The sequence below is a fragment of the Pelodiscus sinensis genome, unplaced genomic scaffold (genome assembly GCF_049634645.1).
Source record: "Pelodiscus sinensis isolate JC-2024 unplaced genomic scaffold, ASM4963464v1 ctg37, whole genome shotgun sequence".
NCBI lineage: Eukaryota > Metazoa > Chordata > Testudines > Trionychidae > Pelodiscus > Pelodiscus sinensis.
Window position 1 is genome coordinate 758,580 of NW_027465869.1, and position 16,167 is coordinate 774,746.

At 53.7% G+C, this 16,167-nt stretch overlaps 3 protein-coding genes and 5 non-coding genes across 8 annotated transcripts in view; 4 read left to right on the forward strand and 4 right to left on the reverse strand.

Moving 5' to 3' along the window:
- Positions 1-16,167, reverse strand: part of LOC102457165 (uncharacterized) — a 242,837-nt gene that overhangs the window by 210,967 nt on the left and 15,703 nt on the right. The gene's annotated exons all lie outside the window — the stretch shown is intronic.
- Positions 1-16,167, forward strand: part of LOC142824070 (uncharacterized) — a 408,405-nt gene that overhangs the window by 197,120 nt on the left and 195,118 nt on the right. The window lies entirely within an intron of this gene.
- Positions 1-16,167, reverse strand: part of LOC102447986 (uncharacterized) — a 50,228-nt gene that overhangs the window by 17,073 nt on the left and 16,988 nt on the right. The window lies entirely within an intron of this gene.
- On the forward strand, positions 637-752 carry LOC142824080 (U5 spliceosomal RNA). Its single transcript, XR_012899107.1, has one exon. It is a non-coding gene; the product is annotated as a U5 spliceosomal RNA (small nuclear RNA).
- LOC142824078 (U1 spliceosomal RNA) lies at positions 3,973-4,136 on the forward strand. Its single transcript, XR_012899105.1, has one exon. It is a non-coding gene; the product is annotated as a U1 spliceosomal RNA (small nuclear RNA).
- TRNAV-AAC (transfer RNA valine (anticodon AAC)) lies at positions 7,631-7,703 on the forward strand. Its single transcript has one exon. It is a non-coding gene; the product is annotated as a tRNA-Val (tRNA).
- Positions 9,224-9,332, reverse strand: TRNAL-CAA (transfer RNA leucine (anticodon CAA)). The gene is made up of 2 exons: positions 9,295-9,332; positions 9,224-9,269 (listed from the first exon to the last, which is right to left on the reverse strand). It is a non-coding gene; the product is annotated as a tRNA-Leu (tRNA).
- On the reverse strand, positions 15,189-15,270 carry TRNAS-GCU (transfer RNA serine (anticodon GCU)). Its single transcript has one exon. It is a non-coding gene; the product is annotated as a tRNA-Ser (tRNA).

Here is a 16,167-nt window from a genome sequence, read left to right on the forward strand (position 1 = left end):
TCTGGCTCGATCACAGCGGGTGGGCTACCAAGAAGGGCCGCAGGTGCAAGCTGCAGCGTTGGAGGCTGGGGACAAGCCACCGACTTTGCTGTCACGGGGTGGGCTGGATCCTCTGAAGGCTCGGTGGCTGACCCATCCTCCCCCAGGGCAGTTCAGCGGCTCGTGCCCCGGCCCTTACACGCGGCAGCGACCAGAGCCCCAAGCCCGCCTGCCCCTCCCGAGGGAAGCGCGGAGCCCGGCACCCCCAAGCTACCAGCCCGAGGGCCCGCGGGGAACCAGAATGCGGCCTGCGCCCGGAACAGCGGTGGGACCGGCAGCAGCTGCCCAGCCCGGCCCGCGGCAGTGAGCTAGGGGATGCAGTGGCAGCTCGGAGATCTGGGCTCCTCCTCGCACTCGGGTGTACCCAGGGGTGCTCATTTACATACCCACGATGCATTGTGCACAGTGATTCGCCACCCACGTCCATGGGGCAGAGTTTGCTCCTAAAGCCCTTGGCTCCCACACAAAACTCGGGGTATCAGCGGGCAGAGCAACAGGCTGCAGAAGGGGTGGGGATTTGCAGACGGTCCGGTGTAGCCACCGTGAGTTGAGAAACAGACGCCGTTTTTCTGGCAGCGCCTCTGCAGCAACTGCAGTATACTCTGGTTTCTCTTCAGATTGTATAAATCTTTTGCCTTTTACTAAAGATTTCCATGGAGTGGAACATTTATGAGTTTGTACTCAATTTTTTGAGGCTTCACTCCAGTGAAGCTACCCAATGGTGTAAAAAAACAGAACTGAACTATTAGTTTTTATAGTGAGGCCTGTAGGTGCCTGTGTTTATTTGAAAATGTTGTTGTACCTTATGGTGTGCTACCTTTTATAATAGTAGCTGTTGTGTTAGTCTAGTCCAGCTAAAACAAAAAATAGAACTATGTAGTGCTAACAAGAGGGGCTATGTCTAGACTGGCATGATTTTCCAGAATGCTTTTGGTGGAAAAGAACTTTTGGCGGAAAATCGTCCGTGCCAATCTAGACACGCTTTTCCGCAAAAAAGCCCTGATCGCCATTTTCGCGATCGGGGCTTTTTGGGGAAAACAAATCTGAGCTGTCTACACTGGCCCTTTTGCTCAAAAGTTTTGCGCAAAAGGACTTTTGCCCGAACCGGCGCAGCATAGTATTTCCTCCAGAACACTGACAATCTTACGCGAGATCGTCAGTGCTTTTGCCTAAATTTAAGCTGCCAGTGTAGACAGCTGGCAAGTTTTTCTGGAAAAGTGGCTGATTTTCCAGAAAAACTGGCCAGTCTAGACACAGCCTTCCGTTAAAAGCATTTGTGGAAAATCATGCCAGTCTAGACGTAGCCAAGGGATACAATCAAAAAAAGTGAACACCTATAAAAAAGACAAATCAAATTTCAGAACAGAGGAGAGATGGGACGGGGGAAGTAAATGTCTGTGAGCTAATGATATTAGAGGTGATAATTGGGGAAGCTATCTTTGCAATGGGAAAGATAATGTAGTTAACTGGACAAATGTCTCAGATGCTTCGCCAAAGAATCAATGCACACAAAAGGGATATCAGACAGTATCACAAAGAAAAACAGTGTCTTGCCATTTCAACCAGTAATGGCATTGTCTCAATGACTGATCACCTGCATTCTGCTTGACTACGTCTACGCTGGCATGATTTTCCGAAAATGCTTTTAACGGAAAAGTTTTCCTTTAAAAGCATTTTCGGAAAAGCACATCTAGATTGGCAGGATGCTTTTCCGCAAAAGCTCTTTTTGCAGAAAAGCGTCCGTGGCAATCTAGACGCGGTTTTCCACAAAAAAGCCCCGATTGCCATTTTCGCGACTGGGGCTTTTTTGCGGAAAACAGTACTGTGCTGTTTACACTGGCCCTCTTGCGCAAATGATTTGTGCAAGAGGGCTTTTGCCCGAACGGGAGCAGCACAGTATTTCTGCAAGAACACTGACGATCTTATATGAGATCGTCAGTGTTCTTGCGGAAATTCAAGAGGCCAGTGTAGACAGCTGGCAAGTTTTTCCACAAAATCATCTGATTTTGCGGAAAAACTTGCCAGTCTAGACACAGCCCTTCAAAGCCATTTTACCACCAGACTTGAAAGAGAAACCTCTGAATTGTCATTCATGCTTAAATTTGACGCTTTACACCCAGGCTGCGTTTAGATTGGCATGATTTTCTGGAAATGCTTTTAACCGAAAAGTTTTCCTTTAAAAGCATTTTCGGAACAGAGCGTCTAGATTGGCACAGACGCTTTTCTGTAAAAGCACTTTTTGTGGAAAAGCATCTGTGGCCAATCTAGACGTGCTTTTGCACAAAACAAAACAAACCTCCGCTGTCTACACTGGCCCTTTTGCGCAAAAGAGACTTTTGCCCAAACGAGAGCAGCATAGTATTTCCGCAAAAAGCACTGATTTCTTACAATAGGAAGTCAGTGCTTTTGCGGAATTTCAAGCGGCCAGTATAGACAGCTGGCAAGTTTTTCCAGAAAAGCGTCTGATTTTCCAGAAAAACTGGCCAGTCTAGACACAGCTCTGCAGGGGAGGGACCAGCACCAGAGGAGAGAGGCAGGGCAGGTGTGTAGAGGGAGGTGTTAGGAGAGGGGATGAGGAGAGGTAGCTCACATGATCAGTGTGGGGCTACTGGAGGAGTGGGCACGGGGGTGGGACGACCCCTTTTTTCTATTTTTTCTCCGAAGGGGAGGCCCCGTGATATCGTGCAGCCCTGGGCCCCGCAAAACTCTCATCCGCCCCTGCTGGCAGGGAGGGAAGCCTCATTGGCCCCATTTTGCCAAAGGGAGAAGGGAGGCCCAGGAGAGCCGGGGTGATGTACCCAGGGTTATGTACCCAGGGTTAGCCAGGAGGGCTGGAGGAGTGGGGCGTGTGTGTGTGCGGGAGGGGGAGGGGAAGGGGAGCGGAAAGGGCGGATGCTTCTCCTAGTGTGAGGGGGAAAGATTCCTGTGCCTCCACGGAGGGCTCCTGCCTTCTCCCCCCCACCCCACACCCGCTTCCTTCTTGCCCCCTTAGTGTGCTCCGGGGCTACGTCTACACTGGCATGATTTTCCAGAAATGCTTCAAACGGAACAGTTTTCCGTTATAAGTATTTCCAGAAAAAGCGCGTCTACATTGGCAGGATGCTTTTCTGGAAAAGCACTTTTTCCGGAAAAGCATCCGTGGCCAATTTTCACGATCGGGGCTTTTTTGCGGAAAACACTACTGTACTGTCTACACTGGCCCTTTTCCGGAACAGTTTTCCGGAAAAAGGACTTTTGCCCGAACGGGAGCAGCATAGTATTTCCGGTAAAGCGGCTGATTTCTTACAGTAGATCATCAGTGCTTTTCCGGAAATTCAAGGGGCCAGTGTAGACAGCTGGCAAGTTATTCCAGAAAAGCGGCTGATTTTCCGGAATAAGTGGCCAGTGTAGACACAGCCCAGATGCACCCGGCTCCGGAGGGCGACGGGCCCGGCTGGGCCGGGGGTGTCGGGGCAAGAACGGAAGCCACACGGACCCGGTGCCTCCCGAGTGGCAGCTCCTGCCCGAGCCAGCCCCTGCTGGGTGTTCGGGCCGCAGCCGGGGAGAGGCGCTGGTGGGGTCGGGAGTTGGGGTGCAGCAGCGCCACCGGACTCCTTGCCGCCGAAGCGGGGCTCAGGCGGGAGACGGGAGAGAGCTCCAGGCCCGGGCAGACAGGCAGGCGGGGGCGTGTCCCGGGCAGAGAGGCGGAGCGGCGTGAGCATGTATGCAGATGTGGACGCGAGCGGAGGCTTGTGGGAGTGGGAGCGGGCTCGCAAGCAAGGCCTGCCTTGGGCACGCAGGGCTCGGTGTCAGTGTCGGGGGCGGCTTGAGGGCGGGTGTAGGCGGTAGGGGAGTGTTTGGGGAGCGGCGGTGCGGGTGCGCGAGGAGGCGTCCACCGTGATGTGAAAGGGTTTGGGCGGTGGGGGGCAGGCGGTGGTTGCACAGATGGAACTCATACTTACCTGGCAGGGGAAATACCATGATCACAAAGGTGGTTTTTCCAGGTTGAGGCTCATCCATTGCACTGTGGGTGTGCTGATCCCTGCAATTTCCCCAAATGCGGGAAACTTGACTGCATAATTTGTGGTAGTGGGGGACTGCGTTCGTGCTTTCCCCTGGCACTCGCTGTGAACAATAGACTGACAGATGACCAAGGCAAATGGAGAGGGGACATTATTGCTCCTGTTCTTGCTCTTTTTTCTCTCTGTGGTGAGCATTGCTAGTTTTCTGTGTTTTTCTCTGCTTGGTCCCTGTTCTGTGCTCTGGCTTGGCTTGGCCTGGCCCGTGGGGGGGCTCTTTTTTCTGCTTCTTCTGCCATCTCCTGGGAAGCATATCGCTTTCCTAGGCCATTGATGCTCCTCTTCAGCCACCCTGCTCGCCTTACAGGAAGTTTCCCCTGATGGCCTGCCGGCCCTCGCTCCAGCCCCAGCCCCAGCCCCTTGCTTCTCGTCCTGCACCTCACCACCCCAAGCTTCAGAAGAACCAGAAGTTCTCCCTTCTCTGCCTAGCAGCTTTTTATGGCCCTGAAAACTCTTAGCAGCTCCCCTCTAGCAGACTCCCTTCAAATCTTCTACACCCCGCACAGTTTCTCTTGCATTTTTCTGCATTCCCTGTCTCCGATTTGTATGAGTCTGCCTCCCTTCCCGCCCACAGGGCACGATGCTCCAGCTAGGCCTAATCCTCACCGTGTAGAGCGGAAGAATTACTTTTCCTGTCTTGCGCACGATGCTGCTGCTTCCCCTAACGCGCCCCAGAACGATGTTCGTTGCTCTGGCAACCCGTTTACCGCTCTCGACTCCCGTTTACCTCGTGGTCCGCTGTGACAGCCAGCCTCTCCCTGGCCCTCTCCCCTGCTGCGCCGATTCTTGTCCACAGTATTCCTTCTTAGACAGCCGTTTCCCATTCTCTCTCTCTCTCTCTCTCTCTCTCTCTCTGCCACCGTGCACGCAGGCGCAAGCAACGGATTGATCGTTCTTAAGCGGAGTACTTTGCATTTGGCCTTATTGAACTTCATCGTAGTCTCTCCAAACCATTTCTCCGCTTTGTCCAGATCATTTTGAATTGCGAGGATCCCGTCCTCCACAGCACCTGCAACCCCTCCCAGCTCGGGGTCCTCCGCAGTCTTGATAAGCGTACTCTCTACGCCGCCCATCCGAATGGCCGAGGAAGGGAACCAGGCCCACAAGGAATCCCTGCCAGACCCCCGCTCGTTACGCCCTTCCAGCGAGGCTGGGCACTACGGCGATAACAATTCCCCAGGAACGGTATCTCTGACCCTTTAGCAGCCCCCTGATGGTAGCTCCGTCTAGCTTGCGTTTGGCTAGCGAGCGCGTTCGTGCGCAAGTCACGTGAGACGGTACCCACAGCTTTTCTGAAGACAGCAGATATACCCTTTTGATAGGTTGCCCCTTCCCCCTCTTCGGGAATCTCTCCCACCTGCCGCGAGTTTTCTGAAATAATCCTCCATGTCTCAGATGTCACCCCAGTCAGCTCCTTGAGTATGCGGGGGGTGGGGGGATGCATTTCATCACACTGCCTCAGTATCTCGGCCTTTGCAACATCCTCCGGCCTAGGCCCCAACTCAGCGACTGCTGGGAAACAGATTACTGGGGCTGTGTCTAGACTGGCCAGTTTTTCCGGAAAATCAGCCACTTTTCCGAAAAAACTTGCCAGCTGTCTACACTGGCCGCTTGAATTTCCACAAAAGCACTGACGATCTCATGTAAGATTGTCAGTGTCTTTGCGGAAATACTATGCTGCTCCCTTTCGGGCAAAAGTCTTTTTCCGAAAAACTTTTGCGCAAAAGGGCCAATGTAGTCAGCAGAGATTTGTTTTCCGCAAAAAAGCCCCGATAGCAAAAATGGCGATCACCCTGGGGTTTTACCCCTTTAACCTAACCCAGAGACTCCTGAAAAGTCTGCTCCTGTGTCCATCTCCGCCTCAGGCCAAGTGTTCGCATGTTTCATAGATAAGTAAACTCCTCCTCCCTTTTTCCCTGCCAATCCTTCCTGAGTGAGCTCTACCCTTCTGTCCCAATATTCCAGTAAAGTATATTAACCCACCAAGTCCCAGTGATACCAACTTCTTCCTGCTCATTACCCATAGTTCCCGTGTGTCTGTACCAGCATCTAAGACACACATTAGATTTTGCTTCCCAGTGGTCCCTTGTCCCTCCTTTATCTCTGCTGTTACAGCCCCTGCTCTCTCCCATTTCTGGCCCATCTCCCAGGTGTCCATGTTGTTCACTTACCTGTGGGCTTTGGGCACCTGCCCCCATCAAACCTAGTTTAAAGCCTCCTCACTAGGTTAGCCAGTCTGCACCCAAATACCCTTCCCTTCCTCCACAGGTGAACCCCGTCCGTGCTGAGCAGCCCTTCCTGCCAAGCATCCCATGGGCAAGGAAGCCAAAGCCCCCTGCCCACTGAGCTGTAGCTTTCTGTGCCCAGGGGGCCAGACACCGCCAGAGCTGGAAGACTGGAGGGAAGTGGGGAATGGCTGCACTTTGGGAGTCAAAAGTGTTGTCTGGAAACATAAAGAGCCATTTTTAAGCATCTTTGGAGGAGGGCACCATGGTTTAGCTGGCTAAAGCACCTGCCTCATAAACAAGAGATCCTGGGTTCAACTCCCAGTGGTGCCTTGCTGTAACCTTTGCTCACATTTTCCTAGGTCCTTCTGGGACACAAAAGAGGCCTCCCTTGGCCACCCATGAAACTGCTGCTTCAGGAAAAGGCTGATTGGGGAGGAACGTTGAGAAGAAGGAAACCACAAGCCTGGAGCGGGTGCAGAGGCTGCTGTGACTGGCCCTGGCAAGGCAGGGCTCTGACTGCAATTGCTGGGACAGGAGAGCCAGCACCACACACCCTTGTGATTCCCTGGGGGTGTCAGCACCTAGAGAGCCTGAGGGTAAAACCTCTGCAGCTCCTGCAGCCATGGAGAGTCAGGGTCTGTGGGTGTCAGGTGCTTCTCCTCTATGGTTTCCTTCTTCCCAACAATCCTCCCCAATCAGCCTTTTCCTGAACCAGCAGTTCCATGGGTGACCGGAGAGGCCTCTTCCGTGTCCCAGAAGGGTGTAGGAAAATGTGAGCAAAGGCTGCAACAAGGCAACTCCAGAAATTGAACCCAGGATACCCTGTTTATTACACAAAGCTTCAGCCTGCCAAGCCATGGTGCCCTACTCAGACCCACTTGTAAACTGTTTTATGTACGGTCCCAGATAACACTATTGCCTCAAAGTTCGGCCATTCCCCATTTCCCTCCTGCCTTCCCACCCTGGCAGTGTCTGGCTCCCTGGGCACAGAAGGCTACAGCTCAGTGGGCAGAGGCTCTAACATGCACATCTCCTCTGGGACTGTAGGTTTTGAAGTTCTGCAGGGTTGTGGGAGGAAGAAATGCAGCGAACTTTTATTATTAGGCTTGTAAACCCCTTGGTCTCAGGGTCTAGGTTGGAGTCCCCAGGTGGGGGCCCGGCCTCCTTCAGTTTGGTCCCTTCCTGAGAGCACAAAATAGACAACAGAGAATTCCTTTGCCCTGCAGCAATCTCTGTTGGCCAAAGGGTTAGCAACCAAATATTTGCCCAAGCTTAAGTGCAGTAGCAGAAAATACTATTGTGTGTGTTTCTGTGGTGTAGTGGTTATCACATTTGCCTAACACGCAAAAGGTCCCTGGTTCAAAGCCAGGCAGAAACACAGGGTCTTCTCTTATTGCACTTCCCCTGGGTGCCCACAAGGCAGTTCCAGGGCCTGCCACCTGGTGCAGGGTTTGGCAGCATGTGTGCTGGCTTTCAGGAGCTTGTGGGAGACAACTCAGCAGATTAGGCTGAGATAGGAGAACGTGGAGGGGGGGCCTGAGACTTCTCAGTGGTGCCTTGCCTGAGACCAGGTCATTGCGGCCACGCAGTCCAGGGCCCACCCTGGAAGTGCTACTGCTGTGGCTGTCACCTTTGGTGCAAGTGGACACAAAGTCACATAATGTCCTGCCTCATGCCCAGACCCCAGCCACCCCATTCCCCTCGCTTTCTTCTCTCCCAGCACCCCCAGCTTGCTTTGTTTCTGCTCCCCCACCCTGCTCCTTCATCCACATTCCTTCTGCACCCTTTCTCCTGGCCACACACGGCTCCTTGGCACTTCTCAACCCAGGCCCTGCAAGGAGCCACCAGGAGGAGGAACCAGCCCTTAGAGCTCAGCTTGCACCAGAACTGGTAGTTTCCCAGCACATCTCACCTGGGAAGAGGTGACTTTTTTTCCTTCCTTCTTACCTTACGTCTCCGTTCCCTTCAAAGGTCTCTGCTGCTCGGGACCCGCCTCCTCAGGGCGCTGCCCCTCTGCCCCTGGGCTGGGAGTGGGAGACTCCACAGTCTCTGCACTTGGGCTGAGAAGTCTCACGGGAACTCGTCTGTTGATGGGTTAGTCAGCCCGATGGCCAGCCGGATCCATTCCGTAGCGCTGCCCGAGAGGGAGCTTTACAAGCGCCCAGTGTCCATTGGTATTTTCTGGGGCTCTGTGTAGGGGATTGGTCTTGGCCATCTTTTCCACGGGAAATGCCTCTTCTTTGGAACAGCAGCTCCCAGGAGTTCATGGAACTTCTTCTTCTCAGCTTGGGAAAAGGGACGACTAAGGGGTGATGGGAAAGATATTTGTGCTGTGAAAACAGCAGGGCCCCCAGGGAAACTGGTAAATAATCCCAGTGCCCAGGCCTGATGTTACCTGCCCCACACAATTCACACGGCAAACCTGGCTTCCAGAGCACAGAGGGAGTCTGGGGGCTCATTGCTGGGCCGTGGGGTGAAGCAGCAAACCAGCTTCCTCCTGTGGGGCCTGTGAGTGTTGCTGAATCTGGGGCCCTGCACCTGGGGAATGGCAAACAAAAGGTCTGGGGGCCACACAGAGACACCGCTGGGCTGAGCAGGAAGTGGCTGGGACTTTGCTTTGTCTTTGCCTGTGGGCTTGGCTGTCTGCAGCCTGGAAACCTCCTGGCTCCTCAGACCACTGGTCTGGATGGTGCGTTACAGACGTCGGAATAATGGAATTGCTGTGTAGACGCTCCCATTGTTATTGCAGTATAATGACCATTATGCCCAAGGAACGCTGCTGTGTAGATGCAGCCTCAGAGAAATGCTTTCATGAGCATGTGGGAGGAGCAAGGGCTCCTACAATGTCAGGAGAGATGGGGAAATGAGGTCACCTCTCTAGATATAAAACAGAGGATGTGTCAGGAGTGGGATTTGAACCCACATCTCCATTTGGAGACCAGAACACCCAACTAAGGGAAAGACAGGTCCTTGAGTCTGGCGCCTTAGACCACTCGGCCATCCCAACACCCATACAGGCACCTTCAATGGCAGTTTTCTTACATGTGTGAGTTGCTCGGGGAGGCGGCGGGAGCGCCTCTCTTTCCCCATCTAATAGCTGCTCTACAGCCCAGCTGGGTTTATCCCCACTCACCCTCATCTAACATTGCGAGGTGTTTTGCAGGGAGCTGACAAGAAACAGAAGAGGGGAAAACTCTGGCCGGCAGAACTGAGGCCTGGGATTCTCCTGTGCCAGAGAGTCTGTGTCAGTGCCTGGGGATCCTGAGCTGGGTGTCTCCTGGGCTTGTTGGCTCCATACCAGGGGTGTTTCTTCTGCAGGGAGATGCTTGTTCCCGGGGCTAATGCTTATCTCTGGGACACACTTTGTGCAGGGACCATTGGTCTTTGTGCCACAGTATGTGTCTGGGACGTGGGAGTGAGGAACCTGCCTCAAATAGACACGTATCCACCCCTAGCAGTGTTCTGCTTGAGACACCGGAGCCCTGGCTTTGACTGGTGCCGGGCACGTGGGGAATTAGATCTAGGGGGAGATTTCTAGAGCCCCACAACAGCTGCTGCTCGCATGCAGATGTGCACATCTGTCTGGGGTTACTGGGCACCCAGCCTGCCTTCTGTTCCTGCCAACCTGGGCAAAGAGGCATTACTGGTTCAGGGGTTCCTCTCCTCAGTGCACTGCAGAGAAAGCTCTTGTGTGTTAAAGGGCCTCAGGGAGCCCAGAGCAGAGGGAGCTGGGAATCTAGTCCCATTGATCCCCTCAGCACACACACACAGTCCCAGCCCCAAGCCCCCCCACATCCCTAATCCTGTGCCCTGATTCCCATATCCTCCCACATCCTCACCCCTGCCCTGAGCCCCACCCCCCACTGACAAGCTCCCCAAGTACCTACCTTGAGCCTCCCACACTCCACTCCACACTTTAATTTCTTACAGGTACTGTCCTATCACAACCCCTCCCCCAACTTCCTGCCTTGAGCCTCCCCCCTCCCTCCTGCCCAGCCCAAGGGGTGGTGCCCAATAGAACAGGCCCTGTAAGAAATGTGTCACTTTCACCCCTGGGAGCAGCTCAGCCAGGCAAAGGGGCTGCCTGGGGCAGGACATTAGCCCTGGAAGGCAGGGGTGGGTGTGGCAGTGACATCACAAGGGCCTTTCGCAGCCCCTCAGCTTATTGGCTAATGGCGGTTGAGAGCCTGTGCGGGGGCAGGGAAGTAGCTGCCTGAGAAATGTGCTGGGCTGCTGGCCGGGAGTGAGCCAGGTAAGTCTCCCAGCCAGAGCCTGCCTCTGGCACCCCAGCCCCTCCCTTCCCTCAACCCACTGGTACCCCATGTAAACCAAACCCTGTGCCCCCCTCCTGAACCCTCACTCCTCCCAGATCCTGCACCCCAATCCTCTGCCCCTGGTCACAACCCAACCTCCTGCAACTGTTCCTGCACCCCAGTCCTCTGCCCCAAGCTCCTGTCTGCACCAACCTGCATCCCAGACCCCCTCCTCCTCCATTAATAGCATGGAAAAGTGCAGCCCTGGGAGTGGTTCCCCATCACAAGTCATTGCCCAGGCCAGCCCTAACCTGTGCAGCAACCCAGCGGGAGAGGCAGGACCAGGGGGAGAAGGCTCCATGACTGTGTCAGAGGGAGGCTCTGCCCTGGCCAGTGGGGAATCGTTGCCTCTCCGAGGGGCCCAGGCCTGGTGGGTCATTTCCCCAGGTTACTGAGTGGGGGCTGGAGCCAGTTCTGGGTTTTCTCCTTCAACAACCAAACTGAACCAATGGATCTTGTGCCGACCTGACACTGCGCTGGGCTAGTGCTGTGTGTGCCACAGAGCTTCCTGCAGGGCTGCCCACATGGGAGAGGGGAGGGGCAGTTTGAGTGACCAGCTCTGCCCTTCTGAAGGGCTTGTGAAAATGGCAGGTGCTGTCTTGGCAGTGAGGGAGAGGTGGGAAAGGGGCCCTGAGTGAACCTCTTGGGTCACAGCTGCTGTAACAATGAGGTAAGATGAATGAGTAGGCAGATGTCAAGTGAAAAGTGAGGCTGGTTTCTCTGACTCTGAATTGGACCCAGGCCTCAGCAGTGAAAGTGCTGAATCCTAGGCACTAGACCACCAGGGACACCTGCACATGGCGTCTCTCCTTACCTGCACTAGCCTTTCACAGGCCACTTTCTGTCCCCTTCAGGACATGGGTCCATTTTCCATTGTCCAGAGGGGACAAGAACAGAAACCAAACAGAACATCAAAGCAGCCAGACAGGGCCATGCCAGTTGCCCAACTAGCCCAGGATCCTGTCTCACAACAGCAGCCAATTCCATTGCCCAGTGGGAATCCTCAGAACAGACAATTAAGTGATGCCTCCTGTCGCCCATTCCCAGCTTCTAGAATACACCAGCTAGGGACACCTGCCCTGTCCATCCTGGTTAAATGCCATTGATTGACCTTTCCTGCATTAAATTATCCAGTTCTTTTTTGGACCTTCCTGTAGATTTCACCTTCACAACATCCTCTGGCAAGGAGTTCCACTGGGTGCAAAAATGCTCCCTTTTGATTCACTTTTAATTTGGTTACTTACCAGTTTCAGTCTGTCACCCAGGATCTTGAGTAGGAGAATAAAAATTCTTATTTGCTTTCTGCACCCCTGTCATCATTACATAAACCTCTGTCCCATCGCCCTTTGCTTGTCCCTTTCCCAAGCTGAGAAGAAGAAATTCCATGAACTCGTGTGAGCTGCTGTTCCAAAGAAGAGGCATTTCCCGTGGAAAAGATGGCCAAGCCCAATCCCTACACAGAGCCCCAGAAAATACCAATGGACACTGGGCGCTTGTAAAGCTCCCTCTCGGGCAGCGCTACGGAATGGATCCGGCTGGCCATCAGGCTGACTAACGCCATCAACAGACAAGTCCCCGTGAGACTTCTCAGCCCAAGTGCAGAGACTGTGGAGTCTCCTGCTCCCAGCCCAGTGGCACCAGCCACACTGCCCTGAAAGTGAACAGCCACAGTATTAGCACTTCCAGGGTGGGCCCTGGACTGAGTGGCTGCAATTACCTTGTCTCAGGCAAGGCACCACTGAGAAGTCTCAGCCCCACCCATCCCTGCCTGCTCCCATCTCAGACTAACCTCCTGAGCTGTCCCCCACATGCTCCTGAAAGTAGGAATAAGATCCTCCAGAAAAGGGCGCTTTTTCCGGAGGATCGGGGCCAGTGTAGATGCTCTTTTCCGGCTTTTTTATTTAAATGCCGCGGGGGATATTTAAATCCCCCGCGGATTTCCCTATTATGATAGCTGAAATTAACATTTCCCTTCTGGAAAAGGGGCCAGTGTAGACGTAGCCTAAGACTGCAGAGGGCACCCTGGCTTAGCTGCCTTATAAACAGAAGATATTGGGTTCAATTCCCAGTGGTGCCTTGCTGTGCCCTTTACTCACATTTTCCTATGTGCTTCTGAGACACAGAAGAGGCCTCCCCTGGCCACCCATAAAACTGCTGGTTCAGGAAAAGGCTGATTGGGGAGGCTTGTTAGGGAGAAGGAAACCACAAGCCTGGAGCGGGTGCAGAGATGACTGGCACTGGCTGGGCAGGGCTCTGACTCCCACTGTAAGTCCCTGGGTACCACACACTGGCCAGTGAGTCCTGCTCCATGGTCATACCAGTGCTCTGGGTGTGAGAGACGTGCCTGTAACTCCCTGCTGGAAGTGTGGGCTCTGCCCTGTCTGGTGGGGGAGGGGACAAGCACAGGCCGGTTGACAGGAGCTCTGACACTCCAGCATCGGGGTCGTCCAGCCTGTCAGACGGATTCAGACCAGGCCGGTCAGAGCCTCTCGTGCTCGCCAAGGGGAATTCTGCACTTGCTGCCTTGGGAGCCAGGGTCACATTGCAGAGCTCCCCCAGGGAGGTGCTATATATCCTTACAAAGAATATGCATGGACAGTCTCTTGTGCAAGAAAGCTCTTATGGCTACTTTAGCCATAGGGGTTTCTGGCACAAGAAATCCCTCTTGCCTGTGCACACTGCCTTCTTGTGCAAGAGGGCTTATTCATTATGGGGAGAGGAATAACTCTTGCACAAGAAGCCATCTTTTCCAATGGTTTACTGCACATTTTCTTGTGCAAGAATGCACATGCAGGGTAAACACTCCGCTAGTTTTTGCACAAGAACGGCTATTCTTGTGCAAAAAGCTTGCAGTGTAGACATAGACGTGCAGTGTGAAAAACCTCACAACAACAAGCTCACCCCAGCAGCTCCCACTGAGATTTGAACTCAGCTTGTAGGATTCAAAATCCTGATCTACATGGTACTGTGTGTGTGGGTACCTGGGATACTCAGTTTTCCAGCTGGCCTCTGCACTCCTGGCTTTCCTCCTGCTGCTTCATCCCTCTGGCTATGACTACACGGCACATTTATTTTGGAATAAGCTGGTCTCGAATAGTTATTCCAAAATAGCTTATTTCGAAATAGCACATCTACACTGCAGGGAAGCCTCAGAATAGTCCGAGGCAGGCTCCCCAGTGTAGACGAGCTACCTCGATTTAGAGCCCTTTCAGGCTGGAGCCAGGGGAAGCAGGAGGCAGGAAGAGCCCCAGTCTGCACAGCTCCTCTTTGCGCAAAAGCCTCTTGTGCAAAAACGGACCCCAATGAATTATGCAAGGAAAATCCCTGGGCTGCAATGCTTAGTTACACACAATAAGAATAATCCACCAGCTCAGACGTGATTTCTAAACCGCCAAACAAGGAAAATAATAAAATCTGATGGACTAGGTAGTCCCCATGGGCTTTGCCCGCACCATGCTCAGGGCCTGGTGATTTTCTGTCTGTTTGCCAGACCAAATCACTAGCCCCACTGCTCTGGAGTCTCTGCCTCTCATGGGCCTTCTCATCCTCAGGCTCCGCTTTGTCTCCAGACAGACCCTGCTCTGCTACAGCAAAATGCATCCCTTCATTCTGACTTTGTACACCTGGGCTTTTAGCACTCAGACCTGCACCTAACACCAGCATTGGCTAGTGAGGGGTCTGAACAGCTTCTGTAGAGAGAGAGAGAGAGAGAGCCACTGTGGAGCATCCTTGCCAACTGTCTCAGAAAGCAGAGGAATGTAAATTCTTTGTCAGTGAGAGGAAACTGTCACCCCAGGTGGGACAGTGCCAGAGACAGAAATTCACCTTCTAAATGTTCCTTCTTCAACTTTTAGCTCCTGATTTAGTCCCTTTGAAGAAGCCAGATACACAGGAAGGGCTGATCACACCCCTCTGAAAATCAGCTTTCCATGGGTATCGGTAGCTGGCTCCGAGTCATGAGCCTTGACGTCTCGTCTCCCTCCCGAAACCAGGGAAGTGTCTCCCACCGCTGCAGCCTCCTGAGGCTCTATGGCCCTGTCTGTACAGCAGGGACAGCAACACTCACAGCCCCACAGGAGGGCCCCTGGCCTAGCAATGTGGCCCCTGAGCAGCCTCTGATGTTCCCTGCTTGAGCCCCAGAACCAGCCCTGAGTGACGGGGCAGAGGGGGAGCAGCTCACACATGCCAAGGGGCTGGCTGGGGGCAGGACATGAGCCTGCAAGGCAGCAGTGACATCACAAGGGCCTTGTGCAGCACCTCAGCTCATTGGCTGGGAGGCAGTGACCTCACAGAGGGACCATGGCAACAGCCAGGTGGGACAGGCTGCAGGGATGGGGCATCTCAGAGACCCCCCATGGCCTGGCTGCCTGGAATCTCCTTTGGGAGGTTTCCCCTTGAGGGCAGGAGGAATTGAAGGTCCCATCTGGGAGTGTCTCTGTGGAGATTTCCCCTTTCCCCAGGCTGCAGTGGGAGGGGCTGGGGCAGGCAGGGATACAGGAGGGGCTGGCACTGAACTTCTGGGAGAAGCAAGAGAGAGGGCTGCAAACACCCGATGAGGATGGGATTTGAACCCAGGCGTGCAGAGCACAATGGATTAGCAGTCCATCGCCTTAACCACTCGGCCACCTCATCTGAGCTGGTAGGGTTTGTTTCAAATCACCTGAAGTCAGCTCTTCAGGGAACCTTTCTGCCACTTGCTGACTGGCCAGGGACACCCAGGGCTGGAAGGTTTTGGCTTTTCACAATGTTCCCTGGTTTGTTGTACGAAGCTCAGTGCTGGTAACAAACCCAAACACCCCCTGGCTACATCTACCGTGCAGACTTCTTGCTCAAGAACTGTTTTGTGCAAGAGTTCTTGTGCAAAAGGTCTTGCGCAACAGTGTCTCTGCACTGCCATGTGCTGTTGCACAAGAGAAGTGCTTTTCTGCAAGAGCGCACATGGTAGTATGGACGCTCTCCTGAGCAGGAAAGCTCTGACGGGCATTTTAGATACATGGCTTTCTTGAGCAAGAAACCCCTGTTGCCCATCCACACTGCCTCCTTGTTGACGAGTTCTTGCACAAGAGGGCTTATTCCTCACAGGGAGAGGAATAATTCTTGCGCAAGCAGCCCTGTTGTCTGATGCTGCACTATAAATTTACTTGCGCAAGAACCTGCCTGCAGTGTAGACGCTCTACAAGTTTTTACACAAGAGCAGTTGCTCTTACACAAAAAGCCTGCAGTGTAGACGTAGCCCTGCAGTGTAGACACAGCCTGAGAGAGACAAGGAAAGGAAGTGGCCAGAGCCTCCCCCCAGCAAGCTGGCCCTCAACAGGACGGGCACGTCTACACAGCACCCTCACCTCGAAGTGAGCTGTGCAGTGTGAGCGGCTGCCCGGGACCCCAGGGGAAGGTCTGTGGGGAGTTTCCAAGGCAACAATAACTACAAAGTTTCATAATCTACACTCATGTGACTGTGATTTATTCCTCCACTAGCAAGTGTCTCTGAAGGGATGAGAAATGCAGGGCCCAGGTGCAGGGAGCCGGGTC